Source organism: Gorilla gorilla, chromosome 19, assembly GCF_029281585.2.
Source record: "Gorilla gorilla gorilla isolate KB3781 chromosome 19, NHGRI_mGorGor1-v2.1_pri, whole genome shotgun sequence".
Taxonomy (NCBI): Eukaryota; Metazoa; Chordata; class Mammalia; order Primates; family Hominidae; genus Gorilla; species Gorilla gorilla.
Window position 1 is genome coordinate 106641009 of NC_073243.2, and position 10721 is coordinate 106651729.

General features: G+C 44.5%; 1 long non-coding RNA gene across 1 annotated transcript; it reads right to left on the reverse strand.

The window, feature by feature from the left end:
- Positions 1 to 3269: 3269 nt before the first annotated feature.
- LOC134757630 (uncharacterized) lies at positions 3270 to 7541 on the reverse strand. The gene is made up of 2 exons (XR_010131850.1): positions 7481 to 7541; positions 3270 to 4857 (listed from the first exon to the last, which is right to left on the reverse strand). It is a non-coding gene; the product is annotated as an uncharacterized lncRNA (long non-coding RNA).
- Between the last annotated feature and the right edge of the window lie 3180 nt (positions 7542 to 10721).

Sequence of the window (10721 nt, forward strand, 5' to 3'; positions counted from 1 at the left end):
GACACAGCACCAAACCACATCAGTTGGCCTTCAAGTTCTTGCTGTCTTGGAAGTTCTCCAAAGTTTTAAACAGATAGATAAGCTTTTTTTTTTTTTCTTTATGTTGTGTTCAGTTTTTCTAATTGTTCCTGGTAGGAAGAGTGGTCTTCATTATCTAGTCTCCCATTAGCAGAATTAGAAGTCTCTTCTTAATTGCTTACAGCAATTTTGCAGAGATTCTCTTATTTGCTTCCAAAGCCCAGCAGTCTGTGGCAAAGACGTAGCAGAAAGACTATTGGAAAAGACATAGGAGAAAAAACTCATTTCACTGGGCAAATGGCAAATGACTTAGTGCATTGTGTTAGTACGTTCTCTTAAGAATGTTACTCTTGTGTTAATTTCCTTAACAAACTTTTCTTTGGTTTTGAAATTTCTACCTCTTTCTGGCCAGGTGCGGTGGCTCATGCCTGTAATCCCAGCAGTTTGGGAGGCTGAGGCAGGTGGATCACCTGAGGTCAGGAGTTCGAGACCAGCCTGGCCAACATGGAGAAATCCCGTCTTTACTAAAAACACAAAATTAGCCAGACATGGTGGCTCGTGCCTGTAATCCCAGCTACTCGGGAGGCTGAGGCAGGAGAATCGCTTGAACCCGGGAGGCGGAGGTTGCAGTGAGCCAAGATTGTGCCATTGCACTCCAGCCTGGGCAACAAGAGTGAAACTCTATCTCAAAAAAAAAAATTCTACCCGTTTCTGTCACAGAGGGCCTATAGAGTTAATTTTTTTTTAACTAGGAAATCTCTTTCAGGATACATCCACCAACACATTGTGTTCTTAGAAAATTTCCACTTCTTATGAAAGCATGCCAGGTTACTTAATTATAAGTTTCCAAGTAGTGGTTGGGGCAGAATAAAGGGTTTCAAGATGTACAACCTAACCACAAATGTAATAATGTGTTTTCAGGGGGAAAAAAAAGAATTTTAATTTAAAAAGCAAAATGACAGATTAGAGAAATGTAATCAAGCAAGTCAATCTTACAGACATTTATTTATAATCCATTTCCTCTGGAGATTCAGCTAGGAGCATGAGCAGGAGATGAAACCTTGTTCAGAAGCCACCTGTGCTTGCTCCCTCTGACCCCAGGCTGTGTCTGTGCTCTGGACTCCATCAATGAGCCTGAGAGGGAAGGTTGGGTCTCAGGGCAGGGAGAAAGGGCAAGAAGGGGAAGGTTTTTGTAAAAAGCAGACAGCGAGGTTGAGGGACTGGCCTCTGTGTGAGTGAACAGAGATGTGCTTGTAGACGTGTGTGGGCAAGGGCAGGGAAGAAGCCAGGGAGCCAGTATTTTTTGCAAATACCCTCTGCATAGAGTATTTCAGCTCAATCATATTGAACATCTCTTGGGTCGCCTAAAACATGCTCTCTAAAGCAAATTTACATCCTGTGCCAAATTTAATCTCTTGGTACTGTGTTGAGAAAGCTTCTGAGGCTGAATCAAGGTCCAGGAGAAGGTCACTGTGAGGAGTGGGGTCAGCCACAGCCACAGCACAGGGCTTGTGTGTTTGCCACTTCTCTCCTTAGAAGAAGCGTATAATCATAATCATTCCAGAATGTGCTTCGGCATGTCAAAGTACATCGTTACTTTTTCACTTTTTCCCAAAACAACTTCATGATGTAGATAAGACAGGTATTATAAATCCCATTTTACAGGTGAGAAAGTGGCAGCAGGGAATGTAACAGGATTTGCCCACATCGTCCACAGGTCCTCGGTAACCGTGTTACAGGAAAGGTTTCTGATCCAGACCCCAAGAGAGGGTTCTTGGATCTCACGCAAGAAAGAATTCAGGGCAAGTCCACAGTGCAAAGTCAAAGCCAGTTTATTAGGAAAGTAAAGTGGTGAAAGGACAGCTACTCCATAGAGCAGGATGTTCCTGAAAGTAAGAGGAGGAACACATCCACCCTAGGTACAATGCTTGTATCTATGAGGAGGTGTGCTCTGCTACAAGGATTTGTGATAAAGGATTAATTTTCTTAACTACTGTATTTTGCAAGATTCAATACTCTTATCTTTAAAGCAAAATTAGGAATGTCTTTGATGTCCAGATATCGGGATATCTGGACACTCCCAAGTTTGGGTCTGTTTAGTAAACATTATTAATTTGTCCCCTTAACCTTAAACATCTAGAGCCTCAGAATGCCTAACTTTCTGAGAATGCAGCCTAGCAAGTCTCAGTTTCATTTTCTAGCCCTCACTCAAAATAAAGTCCAGTTTCATTTTCCTAGCCCTCACTCAAAATGGAGTCTAAGTTTCATTTTCCTAGCCCTCACTCAAAATGGAGTCTCAGTTTCATTTTCCTAGCCCTCACTCAAAATGGAGTCACTCTGGTTCTAACACCTATGACAACCGCTGCTGCGATTCCTGCTCAACTTCCCAACGGTTGGAAGAAGGACAAGTCGGTGCCCAGTAGTCAGAGAATCATGTTAAACAAATGAACTAGACAAAAATATTTATAGCATTGCTCTCAAAAAAACACAATGAATGCTCCCAACAGAAACGATCCTGTCCACTCATGATAAAAAATTAAACATGTCATTCAGAATATTTTATAAAACATAAGTAAAAGATAAAGTTATGAATGGTTATGAATATAGATTAACTTAATATTAGAAGTGGACTTAACATAAGTAGTTAATGTTGCAAGCATATGAAGAAATAAAAGATGCCTTCATCATTGAAAACTTTAGCTGCTAATCATTGTGCCTATCGAAAAAGAAGGCAGGAAAAAGGGAGTTTAATTCAGTTAAACAAACATTTGCTTGAGCCCTATACTAACTGTATATATAGAATATCATTTAAGCATATTTGAGCTAGCATATAATGAGTTAGATAAGTGGACAAAAACAATAATCCAAGACAGGATAAGATACACACTATTGGAAAGACTCAAAGAAAATATTGAAACTGCCTTTCCAAAATTATAATCGGCAAGAAGGTTGTGACAATGGGGGAGATCTGATCTAGCTCAACCCCGCTCCTAGCTTTAGTCTCCTCACCACCCCCAGCTGCCTTTGATTATTCCTGGGCTAGCTTTGGGGGACATTTAGTTCATAGTTTAAATGATAATAGCCCTCCCCAGCTAATGAGAGGTTGCCAGGCTAGAAGGAGCAGAGGAACCTGAACCCTGCTAAGGTGCAGGCAGAAACGATTGTCAGCCACATACAACTGACCTAACTGCTCCTGCAAATAATATCAGTATCCTAGAACCTAAGACTGGCCTTTTGAGATATCTTTTCAGTTTTGTTTTTTTTTTTTTTGCATGTCTGACACCCATGGCTCCACTTGGACCCACCAACCCCACTCCTGTGGCCCCACCCAGAAGCAATTCAGCCTGCAGGAGGACATCTTCCACCCCCTATGATTTCATCTCTGCCCCAACCAATCAGCAGTAAGCACCTGTTACCTGGCCACCGCAACCTATCCTCCCAAACTGCCTATGAAAAACCCCTAAACTAGGAGCTTTGAGGAGACTGATATGAGTAATAATAAAACTTCGGTCTCCCAAACAGCTGGCTCTGTATGAATTACTCTTTCTCTATTGGTTTTCTGTTCCTGCATCTGCTTAGGATTATGGCCCCCTCTCTTGATGAATCGGCTCTGTCTAGGCAGCGGGCAAGGTGAACCCACTGGGCAGTTACAATATCATGGGAGAACATGGAATCAAGAGATTTGGAAATAAACATTCTGAATGATTACTGAATGAGCATGAATTTCATTTCTAAAATACTTATAATTTGCTCTCAAATTCAAAGAGGCAAAAAAGGGAGAAATATTTCTTTCAAAATTTCATGTATTGACTGATCCTTTATATTATTTTTTCCCTGGAATCCTCAGATAGACACCAACAAACTGTGTCTATAATATATGCAGGTCCATTTCCTGGACCCTTTCAGGGATTGTATATAATGAGCATTCAACAGTAAAACAATTCATCTCAGAAATCGTGGCATGGATTTTAATTTCTGGTTATAAATCTTCAAAGATCAGGAAAAGAGAAAATGACTTCTATGAATGAATCATAGAAACCAAGAATCTGATGCAAATTCATCCAACTTTAAATGGAAATATTTTCAGACTATCCAAGTTGGGCTGTTTTGCTCAATAGCTGTCCTGGAATCAAGGTCTTGTTTTTCCCAAAATTAAAATGTTTCTTCTCATGGTTTATTTATTTTCTATTTTGTAACCTTTTTTTAGGTTCAGGGGTACATGTACTAGTTTGTTATACAGGTAAATTGTGTATCATAAGGGTTTGGTGTACAGATTATTTCATCACGCAGGTACTAAGCATAGTACCCAAAGGTAGTTTTTTGATCCTCTTCCTCCTCCCACCCTCCAGGAGGCCCCAGTGTCTGTCCTTCCCTTCTTTGTGTCCGTGTAGACTCAGTGTTTCGCTCCCATTTATAAGTGAGAACATGTGGTATTTGTTTCATGCGCGTCCGTGTGAAGAGACCACCAAACAGGCTTTGTGTGAGCAACATGGCTGTTTATTTCACCTGGGTGCAGGCAGGCTGAGTCTGAAAAGAGAGTCAGCGAAGGGAGATAAGGGTGGGGCTGTTTTATAGGATTTGGGTAGGTAAAGGAAAATTACAGTCAAAGGGGGTTTGTTCTCTGGCGGGCAGGAATGGGGGTCGCAAAGTGCTCAGTGGGGGAGCTTTTTGAGCCAGGATGAGCCAGGAAAAGGACTTTCACAAGGTAATGTCATCATTTAAGGCAAGGACCAGCCATTTACACTTCTTTTGTGGTGGAATGTCATCAGTTAAGGTGGGGCAGGGCATATTCACTTCTTTTGTGATTCTTCAGTTACTTCAGGCCATCTGGGCATATACCTGCAAGTCACAGGGGGTGCGATGCTTTGGCTTGGGCTCAGAGGCCTGACATTCCTGCCTTCTTATATTAATAAGAAAAATAAAACAAAATAGTGTTGAAGTGCTGGGGCGGCGAAAATTTTGGGGGGTGGTATGGAGAGAGAATGGGCAATGTTTCTCAGGGCTGCTTCAAGCAGGATTAGCGGCAGCGCGGGAAACCTAGAGTGGGAGAAATTAAGCTGAAGGGAGGTCTTGTGGTAAGGGGTGATATTGTGGGACTGTTAGAAGAAACATTTGTCGTATAGAATGATTGGTGATGGCCTAGATACGGTTTTGGATGAATTGAGAAACTAAATGGAATAACAGAAGGAGAAAAACAGGTATAAAAGGTAGATATCGGCTGTGATGGCTTGGAGAAACAGTGTAAACCGGCAGTGTAAACAAGAGCAGGGCATGTACGAGTAGTTGAGAACGGTGAATAGGAGTATGACTAGACAGAAGATAGTAGGGATGACAAGTTTTTTGGGGGCACAGTCTAAGTTGGTCTGGTGTTGAATGAGACTGGGGCCTAATAAAAAGGAGCGTCTATACAGGAGCTTAAATGGGCTGTACCCTGTAGCATTCCGAGGACAGGCCTGACTTCTGAGAAGGGAAAGTGGTAAAAGTATTGTCCAGTCCTTTTTAAGTTGGTGGCTGAGCTTGGGGAGGTGTGTTTTTAATAGACCATTAGTCTGTCACTGAATACTAAGAGCCTGAAAAACTGCTTGGCTGATTTGACTAATAAAGGCTGGTCTGTTATCAGACTGTATAGAGGTGGGAAGGCTAAACTGAGGAATTATGTCTGACAGAAGGGAAGAAATGACTGCGGTGGCCTTCTCAGACCCTGTAGGAAAGGGCTGTATCTATCCAGTGAAAGTGTCTACCTAGACTAAGAGGTATTTTAGTTATCTGACTCAGGGCATGTTGAGTAAAGCTAATTTGCCAGTCCTGGGTGAGGGCAAATCCTCGAGCTTGATGTGTAGGGAAGGGAGGGGGCCTGAATAATCCCTGACGAGTAGTAGAATAGCAGACGGAACACTGAGAAGTTATTTCCTTGAGGATAGATTTCCACGATGGAAAGGAAATGAGAGGTTCTGAGAGGCGGGCTAGTGGCTTGTACTATAGCATAACCTGCCTTTGCTGGTGTGTGGCGATTAGGCCTGGTGGAACTGCCATCAATAAATGAAGCGTGATCAGGGTGAGGAACAGGAAAGAAGGAAATATGGGGAAATCGGGTGAATATCAGGTGGATCAGAGAGATACAGTTATGGGGGTCAGGTGTGGCATCAGGAATAATGTGGGAGGCTGGATTGAAGTCCGGGCCAGGAAGAATGCTAATTGTGGGACTTAAAGAGAGAGTACAGCTGAAGGAGCCGGGGAGCAGAAAGTATATGCATCAGGTATGAGGAAGAAAATAGATTTTGGAAGTTATGAGAACTGTAGAGAGTGAGTTGAGCATAGTCTGTGATTTTGAGGGCCTCTAAAATATTAAAGCAGTGGCAGCCGCTGCATGCAGACATAAGGGCTAGGCTAAAACAGTAAGGTTAAGTTGTTTGGACAGAAAGGCTACACGGTGTGGTCCTGGCTCTTGTGTAAGAATTCTGACTGCACTAACCATGCCTAGGAAGGAAAGGAGTTGTTGTTTTGTAAGGAATTGAGGTTTGGGAGATTAATCAGACACGATCAGCAGGGAGAGCACCTGTGTTTTTATGAGAATTATGCTGAGATAGGTAACAGATGAGGATGAAATTTGGGCTTGACTGAAGTAATGGGGGCTGTCTGTGAAGCCTTGCGGCAGTACAGCCCAAGTAATTTGTTGAGTCTAATGGGTGTCAGGGTCAGTCTAAGTGAAAGCGAAGAGAGGCTGGGATGAAGGGTGCAAAGGAATGGTAAAGAAAGCATGTTGAGATACAGAACAGAAAAATAGGTAGTAGAGGGAGGTATTGAGGATAGGAGAGTATATGGGTTTGGCACCAGGGGGTGGATAGGCAAAACAATTTGGTTGATAAGGCGCAGATTCTGAACTAACTTGTAAGCCTTGTCTGGTTTTAGGACAGGTAAAATGGGGGAATGGTAAGGAGAGTTTATAGGTTTTAGAAGCCCATGCTATAGCAGGCGAGTGATAACAGGCTTTAATCCTTTTAAAGCATGCTGTGGGATGGGATATTGGCGTTGAGCGGGATAAGGGTGATTCGGTTTTAATGAGGTGGTAAGGGGTGCGTGATCGGTCGCCAAGGAGGGAGTAGAGGTATCTTATACTTGTGGGTTAAGGTGGGGGAATACAAGAGGAGGACACAAAGGAGGCTTTGGATTGGGAAGAAGGGCAGCAATGAGATGCAGCTGTAATCCAGGAATAGTCAGAGAAGCAGATAATTTAGTTAAAGTGTCTCGGCCTAATAAGGGCACTGGGCAGGTGGGGATAACTAAAAGAGAGTGCATAAAAGAGTATTGTCTAAGTTGGCACCAGAGTTGGGGAGTTTAAGAGGTTTAGAAGCCTGGCTGTCAATACCCACAACAGTTATGGAGGCAAGGGAAACAGGCCCTTGAAAAGAAGGTAATGTGGAGTGGGTAGCCTCTGTATTGATTAAGAAGGGGACGGGCTTACCTTCCACTGTGAGAGTTACCCAAAGCTCGGCATCCGTGATGGTCTACGGCGCTTCCGAGGCGATCAGGCAGCATCAGTTTCAGCCGCTAAGCCAAGAAGGAGTCAGTCAGAGAGCCTTGGGCCAGAGTTCCAGGGGCTCTGGGAGCGGCTGCCAGGTGAGTTGAACAGTCCGATTTTCAGTGGGGTCCCGCACAGATGGGACATGGCTTAGGAGGAATCCCGGGCTGCGGGCATTCCTTGGCCCAGTGGCCAGATTTCCAGCACATGTAGCAAGCTCCTGGGGGAGGAGGTTCTGAGGAATGCCTGGCCGCTGCAGTTCAGGCGTTTGGAAGTTCTTGTGTGCTGGAGATGTGGCTGGGGTTTGTCTCACAGTGGAGACAAGGAATTGCAACTTTTTTTTTTATTATTGTACACCTTGAAGGTGAGGTTAATTAAGTCCTGTTGTGGGGTTTCAGGGCCAGATTCTAATTTTTGGAGTTTTGTTTAATGTCGGGAGCAGATTGGGTAATAAAATGTATATTGAGAATAAGATGGCCTTTTGACCTTTTAGGGTCTAGGGCTGTGAAGCACCTCAGGGTTGCTGCCAAACGAGCCATGAACTGGGCTGGCTTTTTATATTTGATAAAAAAGAGCCTAAACGCTATCTGATTTGGGATAAAGAAAAAGGAGCATTAACCTTGACTATGCCTTTGGCTCCAGCCACCTTTTTAAGAGTAAATGCTGGGCAGGTGGGGGAGGGCTAGTCACAGAATGAAACTGTAAGCCCGACCAGGTGTGAGGAGGGGAGGCAATAAAAAGATTACAGGGTGGAGGAGCGGAGGCTGAGGAAGAATTGGGACCTAGCTTGGCCTGGCAAGGAGGGGAGAGGTCAGATGGGTCTGTAGAAAAGGAAGATTAGAAAGACTCAGTGACGCTTGGGGTTGGGACTGAGGGGACAGGCGGGAGGGAAAGAAGGAAGATTCAGAACAAGTTGCACTGGGCACAGAGACTAGGAAGGGACTGATGTGTAAAAGAATGCCTGGATGTCAGGCACCTCAGACCATTTGCCCATTTTATGACAAGAATTATTTAGATATTGTAGGATGGAAAAATTGAAAGTGTCGTTTTCCAGCTATTCGGAACTACTGTAGAGTTTGTATTGGGGTCAAGCGGCATTGCAGAAGAAAATAAGACATTTAGGTTTTAGGTAGGTGTGAGTTGAAGAGGTTTCAAGTTTTTGAGAACACAGGCCAAGGGGGAAGGAGGAGAAATGGAGGGTGGAAGGTTGCCCACAGTGAAGGAAGCAAGCCTAGAGAAAAGAGAGAGTAGAGACATGGAGGGAAGGGGTTCGGGGGTTCTTACCTTCCAGAAAAGTGGGAAAGGGGTTGGGGAGTGGAAATAAGGGGTTGGGGTGCAGAAATAAGGGATGGGGCACAAAGATAAGAGGTCGGGGCATGGAAATAAGGGATTGGGGGTTCTTGCCCCCTAGAAAAGTGGGACTTGCCACTAAGCGTGAAGGAGAAGGGGTTGAGGGGTACTTGCCCCTCTCCCAGAAAAGCAGGACTTGCCGCTAAGGGTGAAGGAGAAGGGGTTGAGGTGTACTTGCCCCTCTCCCAGAAAAGCAGAGAAGGGGTAGAGATAAGGAGAGAAGGGGTTTGGGTACTTGCCCCTTCCCCAGAAAAGCGGTACTTGCTGCTAAGGGTGAAGGACCAAGGCAGGTGTCCCTGTGTGGTCTGACATCTTTGAAACATGGGTGAATAATCAGAGAGGCATCCCTGCAAGGTGTCCCTGCAATGGTTAAACACCAAGGGAAGGCTGCCTTCCCAGTCCGTGACTGGCGCCGGAGTTTTGGGTCCACAGATAAAACGTGTCTCCTTTGTCTCTACCAGAAAATGAAAGGAATTGAAATTAAGAGAAGGGAGAGATTGAAGTGTAGCGCCAAGATTAAAAGGAGAAAGAGGTTGAGGGATAGTGAGGGAAGCTGGAGAAGAGAGTAAAAAGAGGCCGCTTACCGGATTTGAAATTGGTGAGATGTTTCTTGGGCTGGTCGGTCTGAGGACCTGAGGTCGTAGGTGGATCTTTCTCACGGAGCAAAGAGCAGGAGGACAGGGGATTGATCTCCCAAGGGAGGTCCCCCGATCCGAGTCACGGCACCAAATTTCATGCACGTCCGTGTGAAGAGACCACCAAACAGGCTTTGTGTGAGCAACATGGCTGTTTATTTTACCTGGGTGCAGGCGGGCTGAGTCCGAAAAAGAGAGTCAGCTAAGGGAGATAAGGGTGGGGCTGTCTTATAGGATTTGGGTAGGTAAAGGAAAATTACAGTCAAAGGGGTTTTGTTCTCTGGCAGGCAGGAGTGGGGGTTGCAAGGTGCTCAGTGGGGGAGCTTTTTGAGCCAGGATGAGCCAGGAAAAGGACTTTCACAAGGTAATGTCATCATTTAAGGCAAGGACCGGCCATTTACACTTCTTTTGTGGTGGAATGTCATCAGTTAAGGTGGGGCAGGGCATATTCACTTCTTTTGTGATTCTTCAGTTACTTCAGGCCATCTGGGCATATATGTGCAAGTCACAGGGGATGCGATGGCTTGGCTTGGGCTCAGAGGCCTGACAATTTGATTTTCTGTTCCTGCATCTGCCTAGGATTATGGTCTCCAGCGCCATTCATGTTGCTGCAAAAAGTACATGGTCTTGTTCTGTTTTACACCTGCGTAGTATTCCATGGCGTATATGTAACATATTTTCTTTATTCAGTCTACTGTCACTAGGCATTCAGGTTGATTCCATATATTTGCTATTGTAAATAGTGCTGCAGTGAACATATGAGTGCATGTGTCTCTGTGGTAGAAAAATTTATATTCATTGGGGTATACAGCCAGTAATGAGATTGCTGGGTAGAATGATAATTCTGTTTTAAGTTCTTTGAGAGATCGCCACACTACTTTCCATGATGGCTGAACTCATTTACACTCCCACCAAGAGTGTAGAAGTGCTCCCTTTTCAACAGTCAAACAATAGCAGATGCTGGTGAGGTTGTGGAGAAAAGGAATGCAGATCTGAGAGGGCACTGCATCAAGCGTTTGACATTAAAGCCCCTTTGTGTCATGAGTTCTCCTCTTACTGAACACGTGGGCACTGGGCAGAGGAAAAGAGACTTTAGCTCCATGATGAATTTCTAAAGTTTCCTGATCCATGGGCACTCTCATTGGTGATGTCTCCTCCATCCACCTGGGCCTTGGTGCTTAGGTCTTCATAGATAAAAG